Here is a 10,331-nt window from a genome sequence, read left to right as displayed (position 1 = left end):
TTATCTATTGTAGACATCCCTCTTTTTCTGAACCAAATTTCTAATGTCCCTTGAAAACCATGGTGCTCTCTAACCTTTCCTTTCACCCTAACAGGAACATAAAGATTCTGTACCCTCATAATTTCACCCTTAAATTACCTCCATTTCTCTATTACATCCTTCCCATAAAACAACTTGACCCAATCCACTCTCTCTAAATCCCTTCGCATCCCCTCAAAGTTAGCCTTTCTCCAATCAAAACTCTCAACTCAGGTCCAGTCCTGTCCTTCTCCATAATTATATTGAAGCTAATGCTATTGTGATGACTGGACCCGAAGTGCTCCCCAACACATACACCTGTCAGCTGACCTATCGCATTCCCTAACAGGAGATCCAACACTGCCCATCTCTAGACGGTACTTCTATGTATTGTTGCAAAAAACTATCCTGCACACATTTCACAAACTCTAAACCATCCAGCCCTTTTACAGAATGAGCTTCCCAGTCTATGTGTGGAAAATTAAAATCTCCCACAATCACCACCTTGTGTTTACTACAAATATCTGCTATCTCCTTACACATTTGCTCTTCCAACTCACGTGCCCCATTAGGTGGCCTATAATACACTCCTATCAGTGTTACTGCACCTTTCCCATTCTTCAATTCCACCCAAATAGCCTCCCTAGAGGAGCTCTCTAATCTATCCTTCCAAAGCACCGCCATAAGATTTTCTCGGACAAGCAATGCAACACCTCCTCCTCTGGCCCCTCCTACTCTATCACACCTGAAGCAACTAAATCCAGGAATATTTAGTTGCCAATCACACCCTTCCTGCAACCATGTTTCACTAATAGCTACAACATCATAATTCCAGGTATCAATCCACACTTTAAGCTCATCCACCTTTCTTACAATGCTCCTAGCATTAAAATAAATACATTTAAGATTCTCTCCATCTCCTCCTCTCTTTCCATCCCTAACAATGCATTCAAATTTATTATCCTTTTCTTTCTTCTCCCCTACATCTTCGGGCTGAGCGCATCCCTTCTCCATCACCTGCCTTTCCTCCCTCACACACTGTCTATTTACTTACTCCACTGGTGAACTAACCTCCTCTCCCATAGTCTCCTCAAATAGTCTCCCGCCCCCCCCCCCCATCTTACTAGTTTAAAGTCCGCCCTGTAGCCCTAGCAAACCTCCCCGCTAGGATATTGGTCCCCCCACGATTCAAGTGTAACCCGTCCTTCTTGAACAGGTCACTCCTGCCCCAGAAGAGGTCCTAATGATCCAGAAACTTGAATCCCTACCCCCTGCTCCAATCCCACAGCCACGCATTCATCCTCCACCTAATTCTATTCCTATTCTCATTGTCGCGTGGCACAGGCAGTAATCCTGAGATTGCTACCTTTGCGGTCCTTCTCCTTAACTGCCTTCCAAACTCCCTATACTCTCGTTTCAGGACCTCTTCCCCTTTCCTCCCTATGTCATTGGCACCTATATGTACCACGACCTTTGGCTCCTCACCCTCCCACTTCAGGATATCTTGGACGCGATCAGAAACGTCCCGAACCCTGGCACCAGGGAGGCAAATTACCATCCGGGACTCCCGGTCACCTCCACAGAAACGCCTGTCTGTGCCCCTGACTATTGAGTCCCCTATTACTATGGACCTCTTTCTTCTAACCCTACCCTTCTGAGCTACAGGGCCGTCCTCTGTGCCGGAGGCTCGGCCACTGTCACTCCCACCAGGTAGGCTGTCCCCCCCAACAGTACTCAAACATGAGTACTTATTGTCAAGGGGTACAGCCACTGGGGTACTCTCTAGTACCTGCCTCTTCCCCTTCCTGACTGTAACCCATCTATCTGCCTCCCGTGGTCCCGGAGTGACCACCTGCCTGTAACTCCTCTCTATCACCTCCTCACTCTCCCTGACCAGGCGAAGGTCATCGAGCTGCAGCTCCAGTTCCCTAATTCGGTCCCTCAGGAGCTGCAGTTCGGCGCACCTGGCGCAGATCTGGACGTCCGGGAGGCTCGGAGACTCCAGGATCTCCCACATCCGACACCGAGAACAACAAGCTGCCCTCACACTCATACTTCCCGAATAACTGAAAATACAAGAACTAAAAGATAAGCCTACTGTGCCCTCTTCCGCCTAAGCCCTCTGAACCCAAGCCCTACACTCTGCGCCCGGCTCACTCCCAAGCCCTACACTCTGCGCCCGGCTCACTCCCAAGCCCTACACTCTGCGCCCGGCTCACTCCCAAGCCCTACACTCTGCGCCCGGCTCACTCCGCTGCCCGCTTCTTAAGGCAGCGTTCTTTATATATCTTCCCTCCTTCCCGGGCCTCCTTCACGCGCCTGCGCAGTCCCGCCTCTCAGAACTCCGATCTGAGAAGCAATTGGACAATTTGAAAATGGCCGCCGCCGCACTTCCTCTCAAGCCTCGCTGTCCTCTTCCAAAAGGTTCATGAAGGCCAATACACCGTATGCCTTCTGAACCACACAGTCAGGCTGCGCAGCATTTTTGAGTGTCCTATGGACTCAGACCCCAAGATCCCTCTGATTCTCCTCACTGCTAAGAGTCTTACCATTCATACTATATTCTGCCATCATATTTACCTTCTAAAGTGAACCACCTCACACTTATCTGGGTCGAACTCCCATCTTCCACTTCTCAGCCCAGTTTCGCTTCCAATCGGGGTCTCGCTATAACCTCGACAGCCCTCCAAACGATCCATAATACCCCTAACCTTTGTGTCATCAGTAAATGTACTAACCTATCCCTCCACTTCCTCATCCAGGTCCTTTATAAAACTTACGAAGAGAAGTAGTGCCAGAACGTATCCCTGAGGAACAGCCCTAGTCAGCGACGTACAGGCACAATATGAACCATCTACAAACAATTTTGCGTTCTGTGAGCAAGACATTTCTGAATCCACAAAGCAATGTCCGCTTGGATCCCATGCCTCCTTAATTTTTCAATAAGCCTTGCATGGGTTCCTCATCAAGTGCCTTGCTGAAATCCGTATACACTACATCTACTGCTCTACCTCTGTAAATGTGTTTAGTCACATCCTCAGAAAATTCAATCAGGCCGGTAAGGCACAACCTGCCTTTGTCAAAGCCAAGCTGTCTATTCGTAATAAATCCTTGCCTCTCCAAATGTTCATAAATTCATGAAAAAGAGCATGTGAAGTTGAATTCCTTATTTCCTATTTTCAGTTAGTTCTGCTGAGCCAGTTCCTCCATCACCAGGGTGACAGCCCACCAAAGCTATGGAGTGTTGAACATATTTATCGCTCTCTGGTCACCGCCCCTCAGTGACCTCAGGAACCGGTGTGGGTGCCCGGATGCCTTGAGCATTCACTGTATGGAATATATAACGTTTCTGTTGCAGTAAATGGATAACTAATGAATGTAGGGATTGCATTCATGCAAATCTGTTTAGGATGTCACAAACAGGGTTCAACAGGGATCACTCACTCCACAATTCCCTTGTTCATTCATCTCCCCTCACTAATCTTCTTCCAGATACTTATCCCTGCATAAGCCTAAGTGCTACACCTGCCGTACCCCTCTTCCCTCACCTCCATTCAGAGACACAAAGCAGTCCTTCCGGGCGAGGCAACACTTCATCTCGAATCTATTGCTGGGGACATTTATTGTGTCCCGTGCTCCCGATGCGGCGTCCTTTACATTGGTGAGACCCACCATCAATTGGGAGACCGTTTCGTCGAGCATCTGTGTATCATCTGCCACAAGGGGGACTTTGAGTGGCCGGACATTTTAATTCTGATTCCCATTCCGACGTTTCGATCAACGGCCTCCTCTTGTGTCAAGATGAGACCGCCCTTAGGGTGGAGGAGCAACACCTTAGTGATCGTCTTCACATAAAACGAACACAAAGGCCGGCAGATGTGTGGAGACGGAAGGGATCGAGGCAATGTGGATCGGACAGAAACATGTGGCTGAGATGGGAGAGCAGCCGCCCTCTTGTTGATGGTTAAAGGGGCTGAATGGCCTCCTCCTGCTGTTTTTCACTTGGTGTTTCAGTGTTCCTGTCCAGTGAGGCTCCGGAAGAATGTGAATAGAAAAAAGTGTTTATAAACATAGAACTGATTTCAAAGAAGCCTGCACAATTCCTTTTCAGGTGGGAATTGTACGTCAAACCGGGATGGGAATCGAACCCTTACCTCTGAGAACCGGGAGATGGAGCGATGGGGACGGGGAAGATTCTTAGGGGAAATAAAAATGTAGCTGGTGTAAATATGGAATAATGTGGGGGATGCGGCAGGTAGGTCGGACAGTGTGTGAGGGGCAAGGAGCAGAGTCACCGGTGCCTCGCTCCCATTTCAAACGCAGATCTACAGCATCTCAGGTTTTCGCTTCCGAGGCCCCGCCCCCGCTCTCACAGTCTCCGGATGGGCGGGGGTTTTCTTTCCGTTCTCTGTTGAAGCTGATCGTCGGCGTGGAGCCGGTGGACGGATCTCGCTGCTCTCCGGACAAATTGATGATGTTCTCATCGGTCAGTATTGAGGCCGGTCACTGGGGTTGAACGCAACCGACAATTTCCCATCGGTGAGTACTGAAGCCGATCCCGGGGGCGGGGAACCTCACGTTGGGCAGAGAGTCCCGTTAACTTCCCCGAACTGGCGGCCCCGTCCCGCTTCCTGGACAGAACGTGTCGTGGTCGGTCCGGGTTATGGGACCTTCACACCGAACCGCCTGAGATGAGCCGCCGCTCAGCCCCTGGTGTTCTGGTCCCAGGTCCGGGATGAGGTGGTGATGCCGAGACTGAACCCATCCATTAAGATGTACCTGGTGAACTTTACCTCCATCACCCGGCCCGGTATCGGATCCAAACTTCACCTGGATCGACGACTGGGATCGATAATTGTTTTAAATATTTCCTGCAAACTGAAAGCGGCCGTTCGGCCCATTGTATTCTTGCAGATTCGAGGGTTAAACAGAGTAATCGAACTCTCGGGAGACTCCTCCACGTGTATGAGTAGTTCCATCTTTCCCCGTTCAGACAGGACAGTGAGATCCAGATCTCTCACGTCCTCTCGGGGTATTGGGAAGTTTATTTCCATCTTCTTTCCATTGCTCCGACTTGCCGAAATGCTGACCGTGTTTCCCGATATCTGGCCCCATTAATGCGAGAATTAAGTCTTGTCCATTTATCTGGGTTTCCCGGAAATGTGTACACTCCCTCCAGCATTTCCAAAGGAGAAACCCAGGCTGTCTGATATTTCCACACGATTGAAATAGGGAATCTTTATTTTGTACAGAGGTAGAGTGAAAATCGTGTCTCCGGTATTCTCCACACAGATCAATACATTGCAGCAGTACACTGAGGTAAAACAAATCATTCTGGTTACAGAGTAAGTGCAGTGCAGGTAGATATGTGGTGCAAGGTCACATCGATTTAGACTGTGAGGTCAGGAGTCCACTCATCACGCTGATCGCTTCTAACAGCAGAATGGACACCATCCTTGAGCCCGGTGGTCTGTTTCTGTTTTATTTTATCTTCGCCCCGATGGAGCATGAGAAGTGAGAATGTTCAGGGTTGTGGGGATCTTTCAATATGTTGGCTGCTTTACTGAGTCAGTGGGAAGTGTAGACAGAGTCCATGGAGGGGAGGTTGGTTTCTATGATGTACTCAGCTGTGTCCACAGTTCTCCGCTATTTCATTCAGTTAAAGGAAGAGCAGTAGCCGTATGAAGATGTGAAGAATCGGGATGGGATACTTCCTGCGGTGCATTGATAAAGTGTGTAGAGTAGAAAAGGGCATATACCAAAGTTGTTACTGTTTGTTCTGGTTTTGTTATATTGGAATCTATTATCTACCAGTGCGTACTATTATTTCAGGATCTGTGCATTGCGAGGGACCATCAGAGATCGCCCTTCATCCCATTCTCCCATCAGGCTCCTTCTGCTCATCCCCTGCCGATCTGGTTCAACCTCTGTCCAGCCTCTGTCCCACCAACTCAGTGATATATATCAACCATCTTGTTCAACCTCTGTCCAGTCTGTATCCCATCACCTCAGTGATATATATCAACCATCTTGTTCAACCTCTGTCCAGCCTGTATCCCACCACCTCAATGATATATATCAACCATCTTGTTCAACCACTGCCCAGCCTGTATCCCACCACCTCAATGATATATATCAACCATCTTGTTCAACCTCTGTCCAGTCTGTATCCCATCACCTCAATGATATATATCAACCATCTTGTTCAACCTCTGTCCAGTCTGTATCCCATCACCTCAATGATATATATCAACCATCTTGTTCAACATCTGTCCAGTCTGTATCCCATCACCTCAGTGATATATATCAACCATCTTGTACAACCTCAGCCCAGCCTGTATCCCATTGCTGCAATGATATATTTCAACAATATCTTTCAAACTTTGTCTTCATTGTGAAGTATTGTTTTTCATCTTTTCCAGAATTGGTTTTTCGCTAGCTAGGACTACCAGAGGTTTAATTGAACACAACATGTGGCAGGGTAAAAGCAGCCATTTCAATTTTAGTTTCACCGTTACAAAATGGCTGCAGTGTTAATCTTTGTCATAATTGAACTCACAGCATCTGATGTTGAGTTTGTTATTTCCCTTTTCGGTTATTTTTGGTGAGCCACTTCCTCTGTTTCCAGGGTAACGGCCCACTATAGCTGCAAGAAGAGTTGCACATTTTTCATCGCGCTGTGGTCACCGCCTCTCAGCGTAGAGTCAGTGGCCTCGGGAGCAAATGTAACAGAATGATAGTGGGAGGAAGGGATGCTGTGAGTATTGGCTCTGTGGGATGGACTACACCAGGGTAGGAATGAATTCAGAACTAACATATTGGTTGGGGTGGGATGGTATTTACAGTTTAGGGTGGCAATCAGTTTACTATCTGTGCATTAAAATGAAGAGGGAGAAAATACCCCAGTTGCAGGAAATTTAAAGTGAAGCGCAGAAAATACTGGAAACGCTCAGCAGATCGGCAGCATCTTGGACAGTCTCAGTTCTGGAACTGGGTCTTCCACCATTTCTCCTTTCAGAGATGTAGTCTGATGTATTGAGTTCCCAGCATTTTCTACTTTATAACTTTACATTTTGTTCCTGCTACATTGCAGGAAATATGGCAGCCAGCTGTGCTGGGCAAGATCCCACACAGCGATGACATAGAGATCAAATGTGCTCGGTTTATCTGCTGGGTTCCGGCTGAAGTGTATCCGCATCCTCTATACAGACCGGGGAACCAGCCTGAGCCCCAGCCCCGACAGGGGTCATTAGGTTCCAATTTCATCTTACTCTGTCAATCGGAAATGGCAGGAACACCACGGCAAATCGCCGGCACCAAAGCGTCTTTGCATGGGTGATGATATTGGGCCGGTGACTCTGAGGATATGGAACTGGCAGTATACGGGCTTCAGTCCAGGTTGGTAATTCTGCAGCTGGGATCGGAATTTTCTGAGTCTGTAGTGAAGCTGAAATCCCGGGCGGTTGGACGTTGGTTATGGGGAAGTCACCATCTAAACTGCCCAATAGGAGATCATATCTGGCAAGTATTTTGGAGATTATTTAAGAGTTAACTAGGGAGTTGGGTGAAGTTGGTCAGTGATGTTGCATCTGAACTTTGGTAAAGTCTGTAACAAGATCCCGCATGTCAGCTGATCGGGAAGGTTCGGTCACGTGGGATTCACGGGGAGCTGGCGAGGTGGATTCACACCGAGCTCGATGACAAGAAGCAGGGGGAGATGATTGAAGATGAATTTAGCGAATGGAGGCCTGTGACAAGTGGGACGTGCGTGTCAGTCTCGAGACCTCGTTAATGTGTTATTCGTGCCATTGATTTGTATATGAATGTACATGGCACGGTATCAAGTTTGATACTAAATTCGGGAGTCTGGTTGATATTGCAACAGGTTACAATAAATTTCAAAGATTGAGAATAAGAGGTCAGTTATTTAAAACAGAGTTGAGGAAGAGCTTCTTCTCCCAGAGAGTTGTGGAGGTGTGGAATGCACTGCCTCGGAAGACGGTGCAGGCCAATTCTCTGGATGCTTTCAAGAAGGAGCTAGATAGGGGAATCAAGGGATATGGGGACAAGGCAGGGACTGGGTATTGATAGTGACTGGTCAGCCATGATCTCAGAATGGCGGTGCAGACTCGAGGGGCCGAATGGTCTACTTCTGAACCTATTGTCTATTGTCTATTGTCTATTAACTTGGTTAGTTATGGAGATGGTCTGAGAAATGGCGAATGGTTTTCAACTCGAACAAGAGAGGGTTGGAGCATTTGGACAGTCACTCCAGGGTGGGGCTGGTATAGTGAATGGGAGGGCACGGAGTTTTGTGGAACAGATTGAGTAACATAAAAAAAATCATTAATATGCAACACAGACTACAGTGCAGATAGAGAACAATACCTGACTCCTACACAGAACTCAGCTCTGATACAGGGTCCTCCACCTGAAATATTAACATACTCTCTGTCTTGTTGAATAATTCCAGCATTTTTGTTTTATTATGTTAAAGATGTTTTGTCAACTTGCTGTTTTGTATGTATGGCTTGTCTACATTGTGTTTAACAAAGGGGCGATGTTACAAGCTGCTAATAGCCGGGTAAACACTCAAGTACACGTACAAACAGGCCGGATGAACTCAGCAGGTCGGGCAGCGTCCGTGGAAAGGAACAGTCAACGTTTTGGGCCGAGAGCCCTCGTCAGGATAGGGACAGGGGCCCCATAAAGAAGGTGGGGGGAGGGTGAGAAGGAGAAGGCTGATAGGTGCCAGGTGAAAAACTAATCAGAGGAAAGATCAAGGGGTGGGGGAGGGGAAGCAGGGAGGGGATAGGCAGGAAAGGTGAAGAAGGAATGTAAGGGGAAAGCACTATGGGTAGTAAAAGGCAGAATCATGAGAGAGGTATATGAGGTGTATGAGATCCTGTTGAAGCTGGCGGAAGTGGCCGAGGATAATATGCTGGATCCGGAGGCTGACGGGGTGGTAGGTGAGGACAAGGGAAACACGGTCCCTGTTGTGGCAACGAGAAGATGGGGTGAGGGCCGAAGTGCGGGAAATGGAGGACATGCGTGTGAGGGAATCACCCCACCACTAAGGACATTTTTCCCTTTCTACCCTTCTCTGCTTTTCGCAGGGATCATTCCCTCCGTGACTGCCTTGTCCACACGTCCCTCCCCACAGATCTCTCTCCGGGTACTAATCCCTGCAAGCGTAAGTGCTACACCTGTCCCTACACCTCCTCTCTTACCACCATTCTGGGCCCCAAGCAGTTCTTCCAGGTGACGCAACACTGCACTTGTGAGCCTGTTGGTGTCATCTATTGCGGCCTCCTCTACATCAGCGAGACCCGACGCAGATTGGGGGACCGCTTCGTCAAGCACCTCAGCTCGGTCCGCCACAACAGACAGGATCTCCCGGTTGCCACCCACTTCAACTCTGCTTCACATTCCCATTCGGATATGTCCATACATGGCCTCCTCTACTGCCATGATGAGGCCAAACTCGGGTTGGAGGAGCAACACCTCAGCCCCTTGGTATGAACATCGGATTCACCTCTCTCATGATTCTGCCTCCTTCTACTACCTATAGTAGTAGTAAAGGGTACCCACACCCTTTACATTCCTTCTTCACGTCCTGCCTATCCCCTCCCCCAGCCCTTGATCTTTCCTCTGATTGTTTTTTCACTTGCACCTTCAAACTCCCCCCCCCAGCTTCATTATAGGACCCCTGCCCCCTCCTTCCTCAGTCCTGACGAAGGGTCTCGGCCCGAAACGTTGACTGCTCATTTCAACGGATGCTGCCTGACCTGCTGAGTACATCCAGCCTGTTCATACGTGTTGATTTGACCACAGCATCTGCAGTGTATTTGTCTTTAAATACTCAATAACATGTTGACCAGAGTTTAGGAGATAATAATGATCTTAAAATACTTCCGGAGAAAATGTAGTGGTTCTGGACAAGATGTCACAATGTTATGTGTGACATTGCATTGTTCAGGATGTCAGAGTGATTCTATATAGACTCAAATCATATATTGCCATAGACGTCCATGCCAGGCGATGTTAACCTGAAAGGAGACGGTGAGAATCATGTGTGACTGAGAAATCTGTATAATCCAGTGACGAGAGGAATAGACGTCTCATCGTCAGCAGAAATGTTTCAGCCCACACTGCTGGAACACTTGTCCATTGCGCACCGCAGCGCCACCAGTGGTAGGAGGACCAAAGCAGCGGGTGCTGTCTGCACACCCTGCTTTGCCTTTACGTTGACACATCACTCCCGGTCCAGGACACAAGATTGGTTCCTAAAAGGGAATTGCCTGCAATACAGA

The 10,331-nt window shown here is 48.3% G+C and overlaps 1 protein-coding gene across 1 annotated transcript in view; it reads left to right on the top strand.

Moving 5' to 3' along the window:
- The first annotated feature begins 4,511 nt into the window (after positions 1-4,511).
- Positions 4,512-10,331, top strand: part of LOC132388163 (NACHT, LRR and PYD domains-containing protein 3-like) — a 52,345-nt gene continuing 46,525 nt past the window's right edge. Inside the window, exon 1 of the mRNA XM_059960513.1 lies at positions 4,512-4,557. The gene's annotated coding sequence lies outside the window, so the exon portion shown is untranslated. The remainder of the gene's footprint in view (positions 4,558-10,331) is intronic.

Source organism: Hypanus sabinus, unplaced genomic scaffold (genome assembly GCF_030144855.1).
Source record: "Hypanus sabinus isolate sHypSab1 unplaced genomic scaffold, sHypSab1.hap1 scaffold_275, whole genome shotgun sequence".
In the NCBI taxonomy this organism is placed as follows: Eukaryota; Metazoa; Chordata; class Chondrichthyes; order Myliobatiformes; family Dasyatidae; genus Hypanus; species Hypanus sabinus.
The sequence above is the reverse complement of the archived record's forward strand: the minus strand, read 5'-3'. Positions and strand labels throughout refer to the sequence as shown.